The following is a 12,525-nucleotide window of genomic DNA, read 5'->3' on the forward strand; positions in this document are numbered from 1 at the left end:
GACAAAAAGAGAATAACGCATGAGCTAAGGCTTCTATGCAGAGGATTGTTCTAAAAAATGAATGTGGCAATCAAAACCAAGTTGTGGTGACATTACGGATGGTTATGGAAAAAAAAAATCGGGAAAAAGTGAGGAGAACTCAGAGCAAAGACCCAAAAAACCTCATAGAATGTGAAGGTCTACATTATCAAAGAGGAAAACAGTAATCAGTCTGGTAGTAAGACTCAATAGTCTAGATAAGGTAACATCAGATATAAAGTGTTGATAAATTACTGAAGGCAAACCCCACATGTTACCTTAGCTGTTTGTATTTTGAGTTTCCACTTCTGAAACCAGAATAAGGTTTGTATCTAGGTAGTGCTCTATTCCTCGTCTTCTGTTTTGTAGTTGCAAAAGCGTATAGCAAATATCCATAGAACTCTTGGATGTTCCTTTGCACAAGTATATCACCCACTCAAAAAATCTAAAGATGTTCCTTTGATTTTCTGGAATAATAACTTCAGTCATAACATATATAAGCACAAATTCAATTATATAATGGCAAGTCCAAATGGGAACAAATGGCTATTGAATTTTTTTTTGTGTTGATGAAACTAAAACCATCTTGACTTTTATTTTGACAGATGTATTTTGAAATTAGTTCTCTTACATGCCTTATTATTATTCATGGCTCAAGTAAGGTTATTCTTATTGTATTTTTTTTCATTATATTATTTAAACATATTTCATCTCCAAGATAATTTCTGTAAAAAAAGGAAAATATGCAGATTCTAAAGTACATGGTGTAAATTATGTATAAACATCTCATTTTCTCTCACAGAAAAGTAAACTAAGTTCTATCTATTTATCTGGTCTACTAAGAATTGAAATAAAGTTCCTTAAGCCAAAGAACAAAGAGTTGTACTCTTCTAGTCTTTAATGATTTTGTAAAGAGGATATTTAGAACTTTTTAAAGTACTAAATACAGTGTCATTTTATTTGCTTTCAATCGATATACCTTGACCTTTCAAAGACAAATGGTTGTTGGTATTTGCATTCTTTTAATCCATGAGTTCTAATAAACGTTAGAGCTCTCCTTCCTTTAAGAAAACACCACTTTAGGCATTAATGTAGGGTATATCCTCTAAAGAACTGAGTTATAAACTTAACACATTCTTGATTCTTTTCCCCCATGGAGAGGAAAAAACCAATTAACTGTTTCTCATTACCATTCAAGTGTCATATTTTCATTGCTGGATGAAATTCAGCTACAATGAAGAGTGGGTCAGCACTAGGTCATGGGAGGAAATGACATCAGGAATGTTTCCAGTGTAATTCTGATGGACTTTTTCTTACCTGTAAGGAACTCTTGAGACTGACAGAACAAGATTTTTTTGGGAAAACTACAAATTCCTATTCCCACTGCTGGGCTCTCTTCTTTAGAAGAATCTTGTTCTTGTAGCAGCTTGTGGTGGGTTAATCCTTGTTGGGATTCTAGAGGGCTTTCTGCGAGAGAATGGCCATATGAGCAATCCTGCATGAGAACAAGACTGATAAGAGCCTCAGGCGAGCAAGAATGCGATAAGAATGTGACCCTGAATGAGGGGGGAGAAACTCAATGAGACAAACAACCCCTGGAAGGGGTTGGGACAGAAGAGGAAGTTCCACAAGGCAGGAAGCCTGGCAAGGCTGATGTGGCACCTTTTATCCAACCATAAGAAGGTTTAAAGCGCGGGCTAAGTTAACTGTCCAATCTTGAGGACTTGTACTGCATGTTACTCACGTGTGCGGGAGATCAGTATAAAAGGGCTTTCTTAGTTGTAATAAATGGGCATTTCTTGATCACATGGTCGTGTGTGTGCTCAGCTCTCCTGCAGACCCTGACTGGTTTCTAGGTGCCCAGCAAATCCACTTTATCACTTTTCCTCCTCAACTGAACAGGGAAAAGAAAATATAATGAAAGGCTCATGGGCTGAGATAAAGACAGTTTAATAAAACAAAAGGAAAAGTCATGCAAAAGCAAAGGAAAACAAATGATTCATTATTTATTTCCCATTAAGAGGCAATGTCCAGCCACTTCCCAAGAATCACAGCTTCAGTACACATAGCAGTTGATCCAGAAGACAGTAATAAAAAAATTAAGCCCCCCCCCCCCCATTCCTCCTTCTTTCTCTTAGCTTTTGTTGCTGAGCAGATCTCATGTGGTATGTAATATCCCTTTGGTCAGGTTGGGTCAGCTGTCCCGGCTATGTACCCTCCCAAGATTTTGCCTACCTTCAGTCTAATGGTGAGGGGGCAATGTTGGAGAGACAGCCCTGGTGCTGTGTGAGCACTGCTCAACAGTAACCAAAACACAGGTGTGTTAACACTTTTCTAGCTACCAATACAAAGCACAGCACTATGAGGGCTGCTGTGGGGAAAAATAACTCCATCTCAGCCACATGCAATACAGAGCTTTAATGGAATCCTGTGTTCTACTTCTTCTCTAGGATCCATTATCAGCAATTATTTGCTCTGTGTTTCCAAAAAACTGAGGGAACAATTCTTGTCTCTCTCTCATTAATTTCATGGCCATAACAGTGTCTAGGCTTATAATTCTTATGAAGTTCTTCTTTTTTTTTTTTTTTTTTTTTTTTTCTTCACTGATTCTCATTATTTGATAGTCTTCCATTTAGGTGGCTGAATCGCTGAAAATTTTCTCTAAAGTTTGTCTGTTTCTGAATAACATCCCAGAAGAGAACAGCAGGCAGAAAAAGGGCTGCTAACTTTCTAATGTGAAAAACACTGTATGGCTTCCCTGAAATGTTTGACATAATTTATAGGATTCATCTCATTTAGATGAATTTAGATGTTTTTTATACTCTTGAATGACATGTCTCTCGTCTGTTTTATTTAATATGTTGATCAGAATAGTCACCCTGTGTTGCTGGTGGAGAGAGAACCATCCCTAAAGTGACTATTTCTTTCTAATTATTATTAATGGTACCGAGGATGACTAGACCAAAATCTATGTCTACATTTGGTCAGATTAATAATTAAATTACTGAATTCATGATGAATTTTTAGATGTTGATTTTTTTTAGGAACCTGTAAGGGTAACATTTCAAATAAGTAAGATTCTGGGTTTGTAATTTGGGATTTAAGTTTATAAATTAATCTTAATATTTCACTTAGGTAGTCACTGTATCCTTTTTCCAGGTAAATCTAGAGGTACCTTTTGAAAATCCCATTTATCTACTCCTTAGGCACCTGAAAACATTTAGTAATCTGCCTCTAAACTTTGCTGCTGTAATAACATGCTCACTGAAAGTTGGTGACTTCCCTCATCAGGTCCCAGTTCTGCATTGCATTTAACCCTGAAGCATGAGTAGTCCCATCTGAATCAATTCACAGATTCACACATGCTTAAATGCTTTGTTCATTCAGAGAATGTGAACCTTTCTGTGTCTTTCTTATCATTATGATAGCACTATTTACAGCTTAATTTTTCCAGACTTCTCAGGTGTACAAAACTGAGCTCTTATACTTTCAGCTAACTGATTACTCACCTTATTTATGGTTACACTTGCGTATATGCTCATAAAATCTTATTAATATAAAATAGTCTTGGAGTAACTGTATTTAAACTGTAGCTATTATAATACTATATATTACTCTGTTATCTTATTTTTTTTTAAATATAGTTTTTTTGGTTTTTTTTAAAGTATTAATAAATATAGAATGCTTCTTTAGAGCTTTCCAAACTGGGAAAAATTTGTATGCATTTCTTGCTTAGAACAATTATGTGAATCCATGTAGTTCTCATTTGAACACATGGAGTTTCTGAGGTACCCCATACCCCCATCATCATAGATTAGTCAAACAGGTTGTCACAACAGCAATTGGCTTTAAAAAACTCAAGCCAATAGAAGGCAAGGGACCTTAAAAGGAAAAAACCCAAACAACCAACTAACCAAACAAAAGTGTATTTCTGTAATAGCAACTTCATTTCTGCAATAGCCTCAGGAAACACACAAACAAGTGGATAAAAAAGCCTAAACAAAACAGTAACTTTCAACTTGAAAACTTGAGTTTGCAGAAAAATATTTATTCTGGTTGACATATGAAACAAATCAATCCAGCTTGAAGTCAGTCTAATTTGAGTTAGGTTATTTGCAACATTCGAAAGCAACATTTAACTGCTCAGTATAATTCACTGACACAGTTTATTGGGAATGATGGCCGTTCTTTTAGGAAAATAAATGAATCTCAATTGTAATCAGTTAAGGATCAAGCTGAGTTATGATCAAAGATCATCAATTACCTTACATATATTCAAGAAAACCATTAGGGTTTGCTTCTATGTCTCTTCTAATGAGGTACAGCAAAATTAGAAAGCGTCAATTCATTAATGATGCAATATTCACATTCTTCTATTGTGAAATAAAAGCAAAGCTCCAGGCAATGATTTCTAACTGTATGAATACTATAATTGCAAATATCTCATTCAAGATTGTCACTGGTTCTCATATTTTCAGATTTTTTTCAGATTTTTCAGATCTGTTGAAATGAGTAACAGTATGCATGGTTGTCACAGTTCCTTGAGTCTCCCAGGGGCCTGAAACAGATAATTTCCTCCCTTAGTCTTAAAGTTCTCTGAAGGACAGTGACAACTTACAGTCTCTAAAGTTGTCCTATTAGTGCACACACACATTTACACAGACACACACAAATCTAGAGCACTGTAACTCTAAATAAAGGAATCCTGGGTGAAATAGCTGAAATACAAGTCTTTAGAATAACCCTTTTGCCCACTGTGTTTTCGTCGTCTCTCAAATCCTTCTTTCCAGTCCAGTCACTTTCAGAGGTTTCTGTGGCTGATGCAACTTTAAGTGAAGACATCTAAGGCTTGGTTTCTAGCCTTGCAGGCAGGTCTCTGTCTTCTCGGTCAAATTCCATGTTGCTGAACTGCAGAGTCCTGATTAGTTCCTACGTGCAGGTATACCCCCCAACAATATCCTACTGCTTGGAAGAGCTAGATGTGCACAACACTCGTTTATTTCTTAGGGTCTGCAGGAAAAAAAGCCAGCCATAAGCAGCAAAAGAGTATCATGACATGCTACAGTCATGTCCCCCCTCAGCAGAAGTCTCCCAGAGTACACTAGTGCTTCAAATTTCTCCATTTTGATGCTTGTCCTGGCTGTTCCGATCTGTACTTCAAAAATGTTTTAAAGGTGAAAATATTTCAAGGTTCAAAGGCTCTTAAAAACGCTAATCAGTCATAGGATATAAGGAAAGGTCCTCAAAATAAGGGAAAACTTTTGAGAAGAGAATGAATAAGGAGTGGAAATAAATCCTTATTTTTGACAGGGTGGGAAGTCAGAGCAACAGAGGGCTGTGGCCAGGAACTGTGTTGTGACCTGTCCTCCTTAAGCTGTTTGCATGTGAAACTGTAAGGAGACTGAGCAAGACAACAAAATTTCTTGACTACTAACTTATTCAAGGCAATAAAGGCAAGTACTGTCTGAAGAACCACAAAAGAACCTTTCAGACATTCTTCAGGAAAATGGCATATCAAGTTCAGCTTACATAAAAGTAATATGTCATGCACTTGAAATTGAAAGATCCAAAATTTACATACATAATGATGTGCTTTGAACTAACTATTAGAACACAGGAATGAGATCTTAGAACACAGGAATGAGATCTTGGGTTTGTAACTGATAGTTCATTGAAAACATAAATTCTTGATAGCAGTCAGAAAAATAAATAAGCAAACACAAAGTATTCATATCCTAAGAAAGATATATTGGAACCAGAAAAAAATATGGGGAAGAAGAACAAAGATGATCAAAACTGTAACATGTCTTTATATTATGAGACAATAAGACTTTTTGTTCTGGAAAAAGTAAAATGAGGGAGTAGAGTGTGACAGAAATTTATCAAAATGTGAATCAAGTTGGAAAGGTGAAAATGGAGAAAGGAATTTCTTAATATCTGGAGCACTAAATGAAACGAGTGTCCAGCTAAGAGAAAAAAAAAAAAAAAAAGAGAAAAAAAAAAATCTTTCTTTACATAATGCATACTTAAGCTGCAAAAGAAATTGTTAATAAAAAATTCCGTGTGTTCAGTCAGTGACTGAACAAGTTACTGGAGCAAAAATTCACCAATGATTATTACACTGAACATCTGATCCTCTTACTTTCAAAGTCTAGGAGTTTATTTATTGTCATTACATGTGTGATATTGGTGTGATTACTTATATAATTGTCTTGGTGAGCTTATATTTGTCTATAAGCATCATCTGCCTGTCATTGTAGAGACATGAGACCAGGCTAGACTGGCATAGTTGTCTGGCACAGTATGGCTGATACTGTGTTCATCTGTTCCAACTGACTGACTGTCTGATTGCTTTATTACGACTATAATTGTAAACCCAGAGAAGAACACTTAATATTGCAAAATATTGAGCCAGCTAAATGAATAACAAGACAGTGCTGTCAACAGCTAGAAAGTACTGCAACAATTAATGTTTTCTTCTGTGCTGGTTTTGTCTAGGGTAGACTCAATTTTCTTCATTGTAAATAGTAAGGGGCTGTGTTTTGGATTTGTGCTGAAAACTGTCGATAATGCAGAGATGTATTTTTATTGCTGAGCAGTACTTACACAGTCAAGGCTTTTCCTGCTCCTCACACCAACCCACCAGCAAGTAGGCTGTGGTGCACAAGAACCAAGACCTTGGGAGCTTGGACAGCTGTCCCCAACTGACCAAAGGGATATTCGATACCATGCTCACCACATAAAGCTGTGAGAAGAAGGGAGAGGGGAACATTTAGAATTATGGTGTTCTGTCTTCCCAAGCAGCTGTTATGTGTGATGGATCCCTGTTTTCCTGGAGATGGTTGAACACCTGCCTGCCAACGGGAAATGGTGAATTAATTGTAGCCTTGGGACCATTTCTTGCACTACTTCCAGGTGTTTGTTCTGGAAAGAATGACTTCACTGTCCCAGCCCAGAACGGATGCTAACAGCCATACCAAATGGATGCAAACTGAACTATCCAGGGCATAGGACACTGGAGAGAAACAGGGAACAATCCCAACTCTTTTTAGGAATGGCTCCCTTTCTTTCTGAATTCCTGTCACTAAAGCAATTTTTTTAAAAACCATCAGTTTGACATACTTTGAACTGCCTGAAACCAAGTACTTGACTGTGACTAAAAAGTGGAAAGGCCAGAAAAAAAACCCAGAATTCAAACTGATCCTTAGATTCATTGTTTTCATCAGTATGTCTTAGATGTCCTACTGCTCAATGGTGGTATCTTTCAATCTCTCTTTTTCCTTCTCCTATTACACAGGTATCTTAGGCACATAAGAGCATTGTAAATTTCACTTAAGGAGCTAAACACCTTGTTGTGGATGGAAATATTAACCGGTAATGATTTAGCAGCGAATCAAGATTTATTAATGACTAGCAGCACTTAATCATTAACAATTTAAGCATTTACAAAGTCCAATAAAATATTACTAAAATTGCGGCTTAACTACAGATTCAAAAATTTGAAGATTCACACTAACTTACTATAAAGTATCCTAAATATATATATGTGTGTATATTCACAAACACAAGACATAGAAACAGAGACAGACAAAGTATTTGGATCCAGTGAAATATGTATGTGAAAATAATTGTGTATACTCAAACACATCAGTAAGTAGAGAGAGGTGAGTGAAAGAGACTCTAGCCTGCAGTTAAAATTTCCTTCTTCTCAAGTTTAGAGTAAATATTCACAATGCATTAGCATTCCTCAACAGGCAATAACTGAGACTTGAGGGGATTGACTTTCCCCTGGCCCTTTGTCAGCTTTGGCGGCAGATGGTACCTCAAGTTGTTGATACCTAGGAGACATCCCAACTCAGGGGAGATGCTGGTCACAGGCCCCCTGCGATCCAGGACTGCTCAAAGGGTCTCACTTAGGGTCACTATTTATAGGGTCCAAGATAACTCACTTTGGTCAGGTACTTTTCCACTCTGGCCCAACGTGAGTGATGAAATATTCTGGTGTCTTCCACCAGTTGCACAGGCCAAGAACTTGCTGGATGCACAGTTCTGTTATTGCTCTCCACTGACCACATCCCAGGTACAGAGAACCAGGCTGTCAGGAGGTGATGGACTGTTATAAACGTTCCCAAGCGATAGGGAGAGCAGGAGACAGGCATGTCAAAGGGGTGCCTTAACACTCTGGTTTACTGCCATTTGCAGTCCATACCACCCTTGGTTGGTACATGGCCCAAGAGTGGTGTTGGAATCACACCAAGCACCCAACAGCCCAGCAAGGAGAGGGAGGGAGGTGTTTCACCACCACATACACACATATGTATGTGGAAATATTCAGGATTATATTTCTAAGCTTTGTTTGTGGATCTACCCCTAGAATTTATTCATGCAAGATTCAGAATACTTGTGTATTAATTACGTACACATTAATACTTTTATTAACCCTGGACAAACTCTCTTTTTTTGCTTCATTTTTGGTTTTCCTAGACAAAATATGAAAGTTGGGGTCTCACTGTTCCTCTTGAAAATGGTTTCAGTGTGATTTTTTTCACTGCTCTACTTACTGGGAAAATGCCAAAAGCTTATGTTACCTTCTGTTAATCAAAGAATTTGTGTGAAAAGAGACAATATTCCCTATTAAAACAAGAGTAAACCTTTAGATCTCTTAGGAAGTTGGTTCTTTGGAGGTTTTTTTCAGTTGTGCTGCAGATCCACAATTCTAATTATTCTCCACTTCTGAATATATTTTGAGTGAACAGTTAGCTTTAGAATATTAATATCATGTAGGTTACTTGCCAGTCAGTGGCAAGAAAAGCTTAGCTATCTTTTGTTCAAGCTCATTTAACTTCTTTGAGCCTAAGGTTTCACTCAGAGATCTGCAAAATAAGCAGTGGCAGCCAATTACTCAAGTTAAGTGGGGAGTGAGAATGCATCATTTACTTTTTAGCCTTCACTAAGCCTGGCCCTGCTGTCTCTCAGAGGTGGTACAAAGGGTGATGCTTGGCAAAGGATAACAAGCAAGGAGAGAAATGTAAAGACAGTCCCAGTCACCCTGTGGCCAGCTTGGGAGCAGAACTTATTTGTATATGGGAAGATTTTCAAAATACGGATAATTATTTAGTAATCAATTACTTGGACTTACTTTCAGAAAGGGGTAACATAATTTCTAAGGATGAACATAGCATCATTGCCAAGAGCATTTGAATTTATCTTACATGAACTGCTCTATTGCAAGGTACTGGGCAAATAATAAAAAAGTAAGTCATTAAGCCAATTTATGTACTTTTAAAATACCTTTATAATTTTAAAAAACCTTAATTTTTGTAATGAAAATAATTTTGGCCAAAAAATGTAACCAAATTTTATCCACCCAGGACTTCACCTTCTGAAATGCTGCATACAAAGCACATTCATGTACAGGAATTTTAACAAAACTATAGAATAGATTTAAAAAAATGAAAATATTTTTCAAAAATTATTTAGGTATGTTAAAGGCTCAAAAATTCTAAAAAAAAAAATCATAATATGTTGTTATAAGGAATGAAAAAAACAAACTGTATTTTAATCAAACATATGCAAAGGGTAAAATTAACATTTTCTGTCTCAATATGTTTCAGTGTTTGATCAAGTTTTTTTTGACTGGTTAACAGTGTAAGTTCAAAGTTCAATTGCAGAGAAGGCTCTGTCCTCTAAGATCTCCATAAGTATGAGTGGTATTTGGGATTTCTGTAAGTTTACGTGATCACAAATCTGGAATAAAATCTAGAAAATTATGCCAAAGTAAATAAAAATCTATATAAATTGTCATTGTTTGGCTGACACCAAAATGTTCATCTCTTTTGCTCCTTACTCCATAATCAATCAAACAATACTTTGTTGCAATTCAGTTACTTTATGAGAATACTCACAGTGGTCACTAATAAGGGGTGCCAAATATGTGGATCTTTTTTCTTGGGCCTGTAAATGTCCTTCCAACTGCTTATAACAGGAAAAAATATAATATAGAGAGTAATGTAATTAAAGAGCAAAACAGATGGTATCTGTAGTGAGAAAGTTATCCGTAGTTGTGGAGTCCTAGAGCATCAATTAACTTTTGTTCATGCAGGGCACTATTCCAGTAAACTTGTATACAGAAAATGAAACACTGCACATGTTGACTCAGCTGGACAGCCAGAAGCAGGGGCGAAATCTATCTAATAAAACCTGGTCCTGGTGAGAAAATATTGGCAAGAATAATTTCTAAGCACTTCAGGCAAGAACGTGAGTTTGAGACTTCTTTTTGGAGATCTCTGGGGCTACCCAGAATTACTGTCATTCAGTATTATGATCTCTTTGTTCTTTTGCAGGTCCAGAAAAATTTTAGGCTGTTGCAGCTATGTCTCCAGCCTGTGGGGGCTGGTGACTGTCTGGGTCCCACTATGAGAGGGGAGGTTTGGCACATTCTAGTTGTCTTCAGGACAAAGTCTGCCATTGGAAGCTATGTTGGAAGATGTAAGCATTTTGTTTATTTATTTGCAATATAACCTGGGTACTGTATGGTATGTTTTCTTACAAAAATCCCTACTTGCTTTTGTCTGGGGTTTTGAGCTCTGGGTCAGGTGGATTGCAGATACTGACCCTTCCTTTTTCCTGCAACTGAAGATGTTCAAAAAGAAGTGCTTAGGTAGGACAATGTAGGATAGCCAGCAAGTGTGACAAAGCCAGAAAAGAGTCATCATGCAACACGAGTGAAGAAATAGTGCAGACAGAAACACCTGAGGGGCTTTGCTGATCCATGATGCTTTTGCAGGGGCACGAGAATATGGCCCACATCTTTCCCTGTCCCTCTACTGTTGCTTTTTGTTGTAATAAAGAGTAGCTCTTCCGGCATCCTCTGTGTGCAAAATAATTTCAGTTAATCTGTCCCTATTTCTAGGAAATTAAGTTTGTAAATACCTAGGGGAACTGTGTGCTTGGCCTCTTGCAGACTCATTTGATTTGTCCCTGAACTCAAGTGGAAGTTGTACAGCTGTGAGTAGAGCGGATCTGAACCTAAAATATCCTGACAAAATGCACCACTCTGATGTCAAGAGAGCTGGAGTCCAAAGCATCTGTGGCCAAAATTAACTTGTGTTTGCCTGCCAAGGTAATCATGAACAGTATAATACCTCAGAAAGGAAGAAACAGCTTGGTTTTGGCATTAAAACACCAGAACAAACCAAAACACTTAACAGAACTATTATAGCTTATTTTGGACATGATGTTTTTCATGCCAGTGATTTCTGCCTTTCTATTGGAAATACAGGCTCAGTAGCTAATGGGTCAGGGATTGCAGCTAGTCTCTGCATTCTCTGGTAGCCATGCTTGACAGTCATCTATTAGTGCTATCAAAGCCATGTCATGAGACTATTAAAAATCCTGTTATTGAACCACACACTTACAAGGAAACGGGTTTCTCCCTGGCTTCCTTGTGATTAATGAAGAACATGCTGCTGAGGTGGAGGGCAGCTCTTTTCTGATATATAGATGTTTTGTACAATTAACATCCTGCCCTGATAGTTCTGGAAAGGGCATCATCTGAATCATTCATGTTACGAAGAAACAAGGACTTCATTTTCTCACTTGTCATCATGTGTAGTGGTGAAAGCCAACTGACACAAATAGCACTGGATTACTTTTTGCCGTGTATATATAAACTAAACCTTCACTGGACACCTGTCTCCAATTCAGAAGGAATGAATCAAAGTATGACCATTTCTACTCTGCACTGATGCCTCTTGGTCTGTCTTGTCACCTTATCTGCTCTTGTGATGGACCATATGCTGCCAGCTCTCATTTTAATCAGAGAGAATAATCCCACACAGTCAAGATCCCACACATCTTCTTTTCTGTGTTACCCACCTTCTGCTTTAGAGGAAGTTTTTCTCACAACATGTTTCAGTCATATTCTGTGATGACATACAGAATTTGTGCACAAACACTATAACTATTCTGTCTGATACTAGGGATTCTGTGAGACAAAAAATTCTATTATGAACCTGAGGCTTGATTACTTCCTCTACTTTTTTTTTTTTTTTTTTTTTTTTCCTGTTTATTTTCAACTTCAGCTGCAGTTGCATGGAACAGACACACATGACCCATAAGGCAGCCTGTCTGAACTTCGGCAAACTTCTGCTAGAAAATAAATGCTTTGGGCAAAGAATGTGATCAAACAACACAAAAAGCCCATCCAGGCAGCCTGCCAGTGAACTGTATCTTTGCGGATGTTGGTTATCTGCTGAGACTTATAAGGACTATTAGCTAACAAAGAAGTCTAAACACTGAATAGGAGGAAAACTCTATCAATCATTTTCAAGCAGAAGGAGAACATTCATGTTCCAAGGAAGAAGATAGATGAAAGAAGAAAGAGGAAATATTCAAGACCAAAAAGAAAAGTAAGGCAAGAAAGATATGAGAGTCATATTATTGTGGCTGGATATGGGTATCTCTTGGGCTATACAGCAGAATAAGTTTCTCTTGTAAACCCTGTAA

The sequence above is a fragment of the Athene cunicularia genome, assembly GCF_003259725.1.
Source record: "Athene cunicularia isolate RWA chromosome 1 unlocalized genomic scaffold, athCun1 chr1_part1, whole genome shotgun sequence".
In the NCBI taxonomy this organism is placed as follows: Eukaryota; Metazoa; Chordata; class Aves; order Strigiformes; family Strigidae; genus Athene; species Athene cunicularia.